Source organism: Schistocerca cancellata, chromosome 10 (genome assembly GCF_023864275.1).
Source record: "Schistocerca cancellata isolate TAMUIC-IGC-003103 chromosome 10, iqSchCanc2.1, whole genome shotgun sequence".
Taxonomy (NCBI): Eukaryota; Metazoa; Arthropoda; class Insecta; order Orthoptera; family Acrididae; genus Schistocerca; species Schistocerca cancellata.
In genome coordinates, this window is record NC_064635.1 from 183,400,062 (window position 1) to 183,413,069 (window position 13,008).

The window sequence follows — 13,008 nt, forward strand, 5'->3', positions numbered from 1 at the left end:
CGAGAGTAACGTTTCGGAGAGTCAATTTTTTTGCTCTTCCCTGGAGGCTCAGTGTTGGACTCCGATGCACCACAGCAGGTGTACTGTATACCTCCGACCATCTCATTGACGATGAAACACAGAAATTGCATCGGGAATCAATACAAAATTCACAATACCGATTTATACTGACGAGAGTAATGTTTCGGGGAGCCTGTTTTTTGGCTCTTCCCTGGGTGCTCAGTGTTAGACTCCGATGTACCACAGCAGGTTTTCTGAATCCCTTCGACCGTCATGTTGACGATGAATCACAGAAATTGCATAGGGAATCAATACAAAATTCACAATACCGATTTATATTAACGAGAGTAACGTTTCGGGGAGTCTGTTATTTGGCTCTTCCCTGGGGCTCAGTTTTAGACTCCGATGCACCACAGCAGGTTTCTGTATCTCTTCGACCATCATATTGACGATGAAACAAAGAAATTGCATCGGGAATCAATACAAAATTCACAATACCGATTTATATTGACGAGAGTAACGTTTTGGGGAATCTGTCTTTTGGCTCTTCCCTGGGGGCTCAGTGTTAGACTCCGATGCAACACAGCAGGTTTACGGCATCCCTTTGACCATCACATTGACGATGAAACACAGAAATTGCTTCCGGATTTAATACAAAGTTCGCAATGCCGATTTATATTGACGAGAGTAACGTTCTATTGAGTCGGTTTTTTGGCTCTTCCCTGGGGGCTCAGTGTTAGATTCGGATGCAACACAGCAGGTTTACTGCATCCCTTTGACCATCGTATTGACGATGAAACACAGAAATTGCATCGGGAATCAATACAAAATTCTCAATGCCGATTTATATTGATGAGAGTAACGTTTCGGGGAAATTGTTTTTGGTTCTTCCCTTGGGGGTTCAGACTCCGATGCACTACAACAGGTTTACTGTATCCCTTCGACCATCATATTGACGATGAAGCACAGAAATTGATCGGGGATCAATACAAAATTCACAATAATGATTTATATTGACGAGAGTAACGTTTTGGGGAGTCTGTTTTTTGGTTCTTCCCTGGGGGCTCAGACTCCGAAGTACCACAGCAGGTTTATTGTATCCCTTCGACCATCATATTGACGATGAAACACAGAAATTGCATCGGGAAACAATACAAAATTCACAATACCGATATATATTGACGAGAGTAACGTTTCGGGGAGTCTGTTTTTTGGCTCTTCCCTGGGGCTCAGTGTTAGACTCCGATGCCCCACAGCAGGTTTACTGTATCCCCTCGACCATCACATTGACGATGAAACACAGAAATTGCATCCGGATTCAATACAAAATTCGCAATGCAGATTTATATTGACGAGAGTAACGTTTCGGGGAGTCTGTTTTTTGGCTCTTCCCTGGGGGCTCAGTGTTAGACTCCGGTGTACCACAGCATGTTTACTGAATCCCTTCGACTATCATGTTGACGATTCAACACAGAAATTGCATCGGGAATCAATACAAAATTAACAATACCGATTTATATTGACGAGAGTAACGTTTCGGGTATTCTGTGTTTTGGCTCTTCCCTGGGGCTCAGTGTTAGACTCCGATGCACCACAGCAGGTTTACTGTATCCCTTCGACCATCATATTGCCGATGAAACACAGAAATTGCATTGGGAGTCAATACAAAATTCACAATACCGATTTATATTGACGAGAATAACGTTTTGGGGAGTCTGTTTTTTGGTTCTTTCCTGGGGGCTCAGACTCCGATGCACCACAGCAGGTCTACTGTATCCCTTCGACAATCATATTGACGATGAAACACAGAAATTGCATCGGGAATCAATACAAATTTCACAATACCGATTTATATGGAGGGGAGTAGCGTTTCGGGGAGTCTGTTTTTTGGCTCTTCCCTGGGGCTCAGTGATAGACTCTGAAGCACCACAGCAGGTTTACTGTACTCTTCAAACATCACACTGACGATGAAACACAGAAATGGAATCCGGATTCAATACAAAATTCGCAATGCCGATTTATATTGACGAGAGTAACGTTTCAGGGAGTCTGTTTTTTGGCTCTTCCCTGAGGGGCTCAGTGTTAGACTCCGGTGTACCACAGCAGGTTTACTGAATCCCTTCGACTATTATGTTGACGATTAAACACAGAAATTGCATCGGGAATCAATACAAAATTCACAATACCGATTTATATTGACGAGAATAACGTTTCGGAGAGCCTGTTCATTGGCTCATCCCTGGGGGCACAGTGTTGGACTCCGATGCCCTACAGCAGGTTTACTGTATCCCTTCGACCATCAGATTAACGATGAAACACAGATATTGCATGCGGATTGAATACAAAATTCATAATGCTGATTTATATTGACGAGAGTAACGTTTTTGGAGTCTGTCTTTTGGCTATTCCCTGGGGGTCTCTGTTAGACCTCGATGCACCACAGCAGGTTTACTACATCCCGTAGACCATCACATTGACGATGAAACACAGAAATTGCATCGGGAATCAATATAAAATTCACAATGCCGATTTATATTGACGAGAGTAACGTTTCGGAGAGTCTCTATTTTGGCTCTTCCCTGGGGGCTCAGTGCTAGACTGCGATGCACCACAGCAGGTTTACTGTATCCCTTCGAGTATCATATTGACGATGAAATACAGAAATAGCATCCGGATTCAAGACAAAATTCGCAATGCCGATTCATATTGACGAGAGTAACGTTTCGGGGAGTCTGTTTTTTGGCTCTTCCCTGGGGGCTCAGTGTTAGCCTCCGATGCACCACAGCAGGTTTACTGTATCCCTTCGACCATCATATTGACGATGAAACACAGAACTTGCATCGGATATCAATACAAAATTCACAATGCCGATTTATATCGACGAGAGTAACGTCAAATTGTTTTGCTCTTCCCTGGAGGCTCAGTGTTTGACTCCGATGCACCACAGCAAGTTTACTGTACCCTTCGACCATCATATTGACGATGAAACACAGAACTTGCATCGGATATCAATACAAAATTCACAATACCGATTTATATTGACGAGAGTAACGTTTCGGGGAGTCTGTTATATGGCTCTTCCCTGGGGACTCAGTGTTAGACTCCGATGCACCACAGCAGGTTTACTGTATCCCTTCGAGTATCATATTGACGATGAAATACAGAAATAGCATCCGGATTCAAGACAAAATTCGCAATGCCGATTCATATTGACGAGAGTAACGTTTCGGGGAGTCTGTTTTTTGGCTCTTCCCTGGGGACTCAGTGTTAGCCTCCGATGCACCACAGCAGGTTTACTGTATCCCTTCGACCATCATATTGACGATGAAACACAGAAATTTCATCGGGAATCAATACAAAATTCACAATACCGATTTATATTGACGAGAGTAGCGTTTCGGGGAGTCTGTTATTTGGCTCATCCCTGGGGACTCAGTGTTAGACGCCAATGTACGACAGCACGTTTACTGAATCCCTTCGACCATCATATTGACGATGAAACACAGAAATTGCATCGGGAATCAATACAAAATTCACAATACCGATTTATATTAACGAGAGTAACGTTTCGGGTAGTCTGCTCTTTGGCTCTTCCCTGGGGGCTCAGTTTTAGACTCCGATGCACCACAGCAGGTTTACTGTATCCCTTCGACCATCAGATTAACGATGAAACACAGGAATTGCATCCGGATTGAATACAAAATTCACAATGCCGATTTATATTGACGAGAGTAACGTCAAATTGTTTTGCTCTTCCCTGGAGGCTCAGTGTTTGACTCCGATGCACCACAGCAAGTTTACTGTACCCTTCGACCATCATATTGACGATGAAACACAGAACTTGCATCGGATATCAATACAAAATTCACAATACCGATTTATATTAACGAGAGTAACGTTTCGGGGAGTCTGTTATTTGGCTCTTCTCTGGGGGCTCAGTTTTAGACTCCGATGCACCACAGCAGGTTTCTGTATCTCTTCGACCATCATATTGACGATGAAACAAAGAAATTGCATCGGGAATCAATACAAAATTCACAATACCGATTTATATTGACGAGAGTAACGTTTTGGGGAATCTGTCTTTTGGCTCTTCCCTGGGGGCTCAGTGTTAGACTCCGATGCAACACAGCAGGTTTACGGCATCCCTTTGACCATCACATTGACGATGAAACACAGAAATTGCATCGGGAATCAATACAAAATTCTCAATGCCGACTTATATTGACGAGAGTAACGTTTCGGGGAAATTGTTTTTGGTTCTTCCCTTGGGGGTTCAGACTCCGATGCACTACAACAGGTTTACTGTATCCCTTCGACCATCATATTGACGATGAAACACAGAAATTGCTTCCGGATTCAATACAAAATTCGCAATGCAGATTTATATTGACGAGAGTAACGTTTCGGGGAGTCTGTTTTTTGGCTCTTCCCTGGGGGCTCAGTGTTAGACTCCGGTGTACCACAGCATGTTTACTGAATCCCTTCGACTATCATGTTGACGATTCAACACAGAAATTGCATCGGGAATCAATACAAAATTAACAATACCGATATATATTGACGAGAGTAACGTTTCGGGTATTCTGTGTTTTGGCTCTTCCCTGGGGCTCAGTGTTAGACTCCGATGCACCACAGGAGGTTTACTGTATCCCTTCGACCATCATATTGACGATGAAACACAGAAATTGCATTGGGAATCAATACAAAATTCACAATACCGATTTATATTGACGAGAATAACGTTTTGGGGAGTCTGTTTTTTGGTTCTTTCCTGGGGGCTCAGACTCCGATGCACCACAGCAGGTCTACTGTATCCCTTCGACAATCATATTGACGATGAAACACAGAAATTGCATCGGGAATCAATACAAATTTCACAATACCGATTTATATGGAGGGGAGTAGCGTTTCGGGAAGTCTGTTTTTTGGCTCTTCCCTGGGGCTCAATGATAGACTCTGATGCACCACAGCAGGTTTACTGTACTCTTCAAACATCACACTGACGATGAAACACAGAAATTGAATCCGGATTCAATACAAAATTCGCAATGCCGATTTATATTGACGAGAGTAACGTTTCAGGGAGTCTGTTTTTTGGCTCTTCCCTGAGGGGCTCAGTGTTAGACTCCGGTGTACCACAGCAGGTTTACTGAATCCCTTCGACTATCATGTTGACGATTAAACACAGAAATTGCATCGGGAATCAATACAAAATTAACAATACCGATTTATATTGACGAGAGTAACGTTTCGGGGATTCTGTGTTTTGGCTCTTCCCTGGGGCTCAGTGTTAGACTCCGATGCACCACAGGAGGTTTACTGTATCCCTTCGACCATCATATTGACGATGAAATACAGAAATTGCATCGGGAATCAATACAAAATTCACAATACCGATTTATATTGACGAGAGTAACGTTTTGGGGAGTTTGTTTTTTGGTTCTTCCCTGGGGGCTTAGACTCCGAAGCACCACAGCAGGTTTATTGTATCCCTTCGACCATCATATTGACGATGAAACACAGAAATTGCATCGGGAATCAATACAAAATTCACAATACCGGTTTATCTTGACGAGAGTAACGTGTCGGTGAGTCTGTTTTTTGGTTCTTCCCTGGGGGCTCAGACTCCGATGCACCACAGCAGGTTTACTTTATCCCTTCGACTATCACATTGACGATGAAACACAGAAATTGCATCGGGACTCAATACAAAATTCGCAATGCCGATTTATATTGACGAGAGTAACGTTTCGGTGAATCTGTTTTTTGGTTCTTCCCTGGGGGCTCAGACTCCGATGCACCACAGCAGGTCTACTGTATCCCCTCGACAATCATGTTGACGATGAAACACAGAAATTGCATCAGGAATCAATACAAAATTCACAATACCGATTTATATTGACGAGAGTAACGTTTTGGGGAGTCTGTTTTTTGGTTCTTTCCTGGGGGCTCAGACTCCGAAGCACCACAGCAGGTTTATTGTATCCCGTCGACCATCATATTGACGATGAAACGCAGGAATTGCATCGGGAATCAATACAAAATTCACAATACCGATTTAAATTGACGAGAGTAACGTTTTGGGGAATCTGTCTTTTGGCTCTTCCCTGGGGGCTCAGTGTTAGACTCCGATGCAACACAGCAGGTTTACTGCATCCCTTTGACCATCACATTGACGATGAAACACCGAAATTGCTTCCGGATTTAATACAAAGTTCGCAATGCCGATTTATATTGACGAGAGTAACGTTCTATTGAGTCGGTTTTTTGGCTCTTCCCTGGGGGCTCAGTGTTAGATTCGAATGCAACACAGCAGGTTTACTGCATCCCTTTGACCATCGTATTGACGATGAAACACAGAAATTGATCGGGAATCAATACAAAATTCTCAATGCCGATTTATATTGACGAGAGTAACGTTTCGGGGAAATTGTTTTTGGTTCTTCCCTTGGGGGTTCAGACTCCGATGCACTACAACAGGTTTACTGTATCACTTCGACCAACATATTGACGATGAAGCACAGAAATTGATCGGGGATCAATACAAAATTCACAATAATGATTTATATTGACAAGAGTAACGTATTGGGGAGTCTGTTTTTTGGTTCTTCCCTGGGGGCTCAGACTCCGAAGTACCACAGCAGGTTTATTGTATCCCTTCGACCATCATATTGACGATGAAACACAGAAATTGCATCGGGAATCAATACAAAATTCACAATACCGATATATATTGACGAGAGTAACGTTTCGGGGAGTCTGTTTTTTGGCTCTTCCCTGGGGCTCAGTGTTAGACTCCGATGCCCCACAGCAGGTTTACTGTATCCCCTCGACCATCACATTGACGATGAAACACAGAAATTGCATCCGGATTCAATACAAAATTCGCAATGCAGATTTATATTGACGAGAGTAACGTTTCGGGGAGTCTGTTTTTTGGCTCTTCCCTGGGGGCTCAGTGTTAGACTCCGGTGTACCACAGCATGTTTACTGAATCCCTTCGACTATCATGTTGACGATTAAACACAGAAATTGCATCGGGAATCAATACAAAATTAACAATACCGATTTATATTGACGAGAGTAACGTTTCGGGGATTCTGTGTTTTGGCTCTTCCCTGGGGCTCAGTGTTAGACTCCGATGCACCACAGGAGGTTTACTGTATCCCTTCGACCATCATATTGACGATGAAACACAGAAATTGCATCGGGAATCAATACAAAATTCACAATACCGATTTATATTGACGAGAGTAACGTTTTGGGGAGTCTGTTTTTTGGTTCTTCCCTGGGGGCTTAGACTCCGAAGCACCACAGCAGGTTTATTGTATCCCTTCGACCATCATATTGACGATGAAACACAGAAATTGCATCGGGAATCAATAGAAAATTCACAATACCGATTTATATTGACGAGAATAACGTTTTGGAGAGTCTGTTTTTTGGTTCTTCCCTGGGGGCTCAGACTCCGAGGCACCACAGCAGGTTTATTGTATCCCTTCGACCATCATATTGACGATGAAACACAGAAATTGCATCGGGAATCAATACAAAATTCACAATACCGGTTTATCTTGACGAGAGTAACGTTTCGGTGAGTCTGTTTTTTGGTTCTTCCCTTGGGGGCTCAGACTCCGATGCACCACAGCAGGTTTATTGTATCCCTTCGACCATCATATTGACGATGAAACACAGAAATTGCATCGGGAAACAATACAAATTTCACAATACCGATTTATATGGAGGGGAGTAGCGTTTCGGGGAGTCTGTTTTTTGGCTCTTCCCTGGGGCTCAGTGATAGACTCTGATGCACCACAGCAGGTTTACTGTACTCTTCAAACATCACACTGACGATGAAACACAGAAATTGAATCCGGATTCAATACAAAATTCGCAATGCCGATTTATATTGATGAGAGTAACGTTTCGGGGAGTCTGTTTTTTGGCTCTTCCCTATGGGCTCAGTGTTAGACTCCGGTGTGTCACAGCAGGTTTACTGAATCCCTTCGACAATCATGTTGACGATTAAACACAGAAATTGCATCGGGAATCAATACAAAATTAACAATACCGATTTATATTGACGAGAGTAACGTTTCGGGGATTCTGTGTTTTGGCTCTTCCCTGGGGCTCAGTGTTATACTCCGATGCACCACAGGAGGTTTACTGTATCCCTTCGACCATCATATTGACGATGAAACACAGAAATTGCATCGGGAATCAATACAAAATTCACAATACCGATTTATATTGACGAGAGTAACGTTTTGGGGAGCCTTTTTTTTGGTTCTTCACTGGGGGCTTAGACTCCGAAGCACCACAGCAGGTTTATTGTATCCCTTCGACCATCATATTGACGATGAAACACAGAAATTGCATCGGGAATCAATACAAAATTCACAATACCGGTTTATCTTGACGAGAGTAACGTTTCGGTGAGTCTGTTTTTTGGTTCTTCCCTGGGGGCTCAGACTCCGATGCACCACAGCAGGTTTACTTTATCCCTTCGACCATCACATTGACGATGAAACACAGAAATTGCATCGGGACTCAATACAAAATTCGCAATGCCGATTTATATTGACGAGAGTAACGTTTCGGTGAGTCTGTTTTTTGGTTCTTCACTGGGGGCTCAGACTCCGATGCACCACAGCAGGTCTACTGTATCCCTTCGACAATCATATTGACGATGAAACACAGAAATTGCATCGGGAATCAATACAAATTTCACAATACCGATTTATATGGAGGGGAGTAGCGTTTCGGGGAGTCTGTTTTTTGGCTCTTCCCTGGGGCTCAGTGATAGACTATGATGCACCACAGCAGGTCTACTGTACTCTTCAAACATCACACTGACGATGAAACACAGAAATTGAATCCGGATTCAATACAAAATTCGCAATGCCGATTTATATTGACGAGTGTAACGTTTCGGGGAGTCTGTTTTTTGGCTCTTCCCTATGGGCTCAGTGTTAGACTCCGGTGTACCACAGCAGGTTTACTGAATCCCTTCGACTATCATGTTGACGATTAAACACAGAAATTGCATCGGGAATCAATACAAAATTCACAATACCGATTTATATTGACGAGAGTAACGTTTTGGGGAGTCTGTTTTTTGGTTCTTTCCTGGGGGCTCAGACTCCGAAGCACCACAGCAGGTTTATTGTATCCCGTCGACCATCATATTGACGATGAAACACAGGAATTGCATCGGGAATAAATACAAAATTCACAATGCCGATTTATATTGGCGAGAGTAATGTTTCGGGGAGCCTGTTTTTTGGCTCTTCCCTGGGGGCTCAGTGTTAGACTCTGATGCACCACAGCAGGTTTACTGTATCCCTTCGACCATCACATTGACGATGGAACACAAAAATTGCATCCGGATTCAATACAAAATTCGAAATGCCGATTTATATTGACGGGAGTAACGTTTCGGGGAGTCTGTCTTTTGGCTCCACCTGGGGGCTCGGTGTTAGACTCCAATGCACAACAGCAGATTTACTGCATCCCTTCGACCAACATATTGACGATGAAACACAGAAATTGCATCGGGAATCAATACAAAATTCACAATACCGATTTATATTGACGGGAGTAACGTTTCGGGGGTCTGTTTTTTGGCTCTTCCCTGGGGGATCAGTGTTAGACTCCGATGTACCACAGCAGGTTTAATGAATCCCCTCGACCGTCATGTTGACGATGAATCACAGAAATTGCATAGGGTATCAATACAAAATTCACTATACCGATTTATATTAACGAGAGTAACGTTTCGGGGAGTCTGTTGTTTGGCTCTTCCCTGGGGGCTCAGCTTTAGACTCCGATGCACCACAGCAGGTTTCTGTATCTCTTCGACCATCATATTGACGATGAAACAATGAAATTGCATCGGGAATCAATACAAAATTCACAATACCGATTTATATTGACGAGAATAACGTTTTGGAGAGTCTGTTTTTTGGCTCTTCCCTGGGGGCTCAGTGTTAGGCTCCGATGCACCACAGCAGGTGTACTGTATCCCATCGACCATCACATTGACCATGAAACACAGAAATTGCATCGGGAATCAATACAAAATTAACAATACCGATCTATATTGACGAGAGTAACGTTTCGGGGAGTCTGTTTTTGGCTCTTCCCAGGGCGCTCAGTGTTAGACTCCGATGCACCACAGCAGGTTTACTGTATCCCTTCAACCATCACATTGACGATGAAACACAGAAATTGCATCCGGATTCAAGACAAAATTCGCAATGCCGATTCATATTGACGAGAGTAACGTTTCGGGGAGTCTGTTTTTTGGCTCTTCCCTGGGGGCTCAGTGTTAGCCTCCGATGCACCACAGCAGGTTTACTGTATCCCTTCGACCATCATATCGACGATGAAACACAAAAATTGCATCCGGATTCAATACAAAACTCGAAATGCCGATTTATATTGACGAGAGTAACGTTTCGGGGAGTCTGTCTTTTGGCTCAACCTGGGGGCTCGGTGTTAGACTCCAATGCACAACAGCAGGTTTACTGCATCCCTTCGACCAACATATTTACGATGAAACACAGAAATTGCATCGGGAATCAATACAAAATTCACAATACCGATTTATATTGACGGGAGTAACGTTTCGGGGAGTCTGTTTTTTGGCTCTTTCCTGGGGGCTCAGTGTTAGAGTCCGATGTACCACAGCAGGTTTACTGAATCCCCTCGACCGTCATGTTGACGATGAATCACAGAAATTGCATAGGGAATCAATACAAAATTCACTATACCGATTTATATTAACGAGAGTAACGTTTCGGGGAGTCTGTTGTTTGGCTCTTCCCTGGGGGCTCAGTTTTAGACTCCGATGCACCACAGCAGGTTTCTGTATCTCTTCGACCATCATATTGACGATGAAACAATGAAATTGCATAGGGAATCAATACAAAATTCACAATACCGATTTATAATGACGAGAGTAACGTTTCGGGGAGTCTGTTTTTTGGCACTTCCATGGTGCTCAGTGTTAGACTCCGATGCACCACAGCAGGTTTACTGTATCCCTTCGACCATCACATTGACGATGAAACACAGAAATTGCATCCGGATTCAATGCAAAATTCGCAATGCAGATTTATATTGACGAGAGTAACGTTTCGGAGAGCCTGTTTTTTGGCTCTTCCCTGGGGGCTCAGTGTTTGACTCCGGTGTACCACAGCATGTTTACTGAATCCCTTCGACTATCATGTTGACGATTCAACACAGAAATTGCATCGGGAATCAATACAAAATTAACAATACCGATTTATATTGACGAGAGTAACGTTTCGGGGATTCTATGTTTTGGCTCTTCCCTGGGGCTCAGTGTTAGACTCCGATGCACCACAGCAGGTTTACTGTATCCCTTCGACCATCATATTGACGATGAAACACAGAAATTGCATTGGGAATCAATACAAAATTCACAATACCGATTTATATTGACGAGAATAACGTTTCGGGGAGTCTGTTTTTTGGCTCTTCCCTGGGGCTCAGTGATAGACTCTGATGCACCACAGCAGGTTTACTGTACTCTTCAAACATCACACTGACGATGAAACACAGAAATTGAATCCGGATTCAATACAAAATTCGCAATGCCGATTTATATTGACGAGAGTAACGTTTCGGGGAGTCTGTTTTTTGGCTCTTCCCTGAGGGGCTCAGTGTTAGACTCCGGTGTACCACAGCAGGTTTACTGAATCCCTTCGACTATCATGTTGACGATTAAACACAGAAATTGCATCGGGAATCAATACAAAATTAACAATACCGATTTATATTGACGAGAGTAACGTTTCGGGGATTCTGTGTTTTGGCTTTTCCCTGGGGCTCAGTGTTAGACTCCGATGCACCACAGGAGGTTTGCTGTGCCCTTCGACCATCATATTGACGATGAAACACAGAAATTGCATCGGGAATCAATACAAAATTCACAATACCGATTTATATTGACGAGATTAACGTTTTGGGGAGTCTGTTTTTTGGTTCTTCCCTGGGGGCTCAGACTCCGAAGCACCACAGCAGGTTTATTGTATCCCTTCGACCATCATATTGACGATGAAACACAGAAATTGCATCGGGAATCAATACAAAATTCACAATACCGGTTTATCTTGACGAGAGTAACGTTTCGGTGAGTCTTTTTTTTTGGTTCTTCCCTGGGGGCTCAGACTCCGATGCACCACAGCAGGTTTACTTTATCCCTTCGACCATCACATTGACGATGAAACACAGAAATTGCATCGGGACTCAATACAAAATTCGCAATGCCGATTTATATTGACGAGAGTAACGTTTCGGTGAGTCTGTTTTTTGGTTCTTCCCTGGGGGCTCAGACTCCGATGCACCACAGCAGGTCTACTGTATCCCTTCGACAATCATATTGACGATGAAACACAGAAATTGTATCGGGAATCAATACAAATTTCACAATACCGATTTATATGGAGGGGAGTAGCGTTTCGGGGTGTCTGTTTTTTGGCTCTTCCCTGGGGCTCAGTGATACACTCTGATGCACCACAGCAGGTTTACTGTACTCTTCAAACATCACACTGACGATATAACACAGAAATTGAATCCGGATTCAATACAAAATTCGCAATGCCGATTTATATTGACGAGAGTAACGTTTCGGGGAGTCTGTTTTTTGGCTCTTCCCTATGGGCTCAGTGTTAGACTCCGGTGTACCACAGCAGGTTTACTGAATCCCTTCGACTATCATGTTGACGATTAAACACAGAAATTGCATCGGGAATCAATACTAAATTCACAATACCGATTTATATTGACGAGAGTAACGTTTTGGGGAGCCTGTTTTTTGGTTCTTTCCTGGGGGCTCAGACTCCGAAGCACCACAGCAGGTTTATTGTATCCCGTCGACCATCATATTGACGATGAAACACAGGAATTGCATCGGGAATCAATACGAAATTCACAATACCGATTTAAATAGACGAGAATAACGTTTCGGAGAGCCTG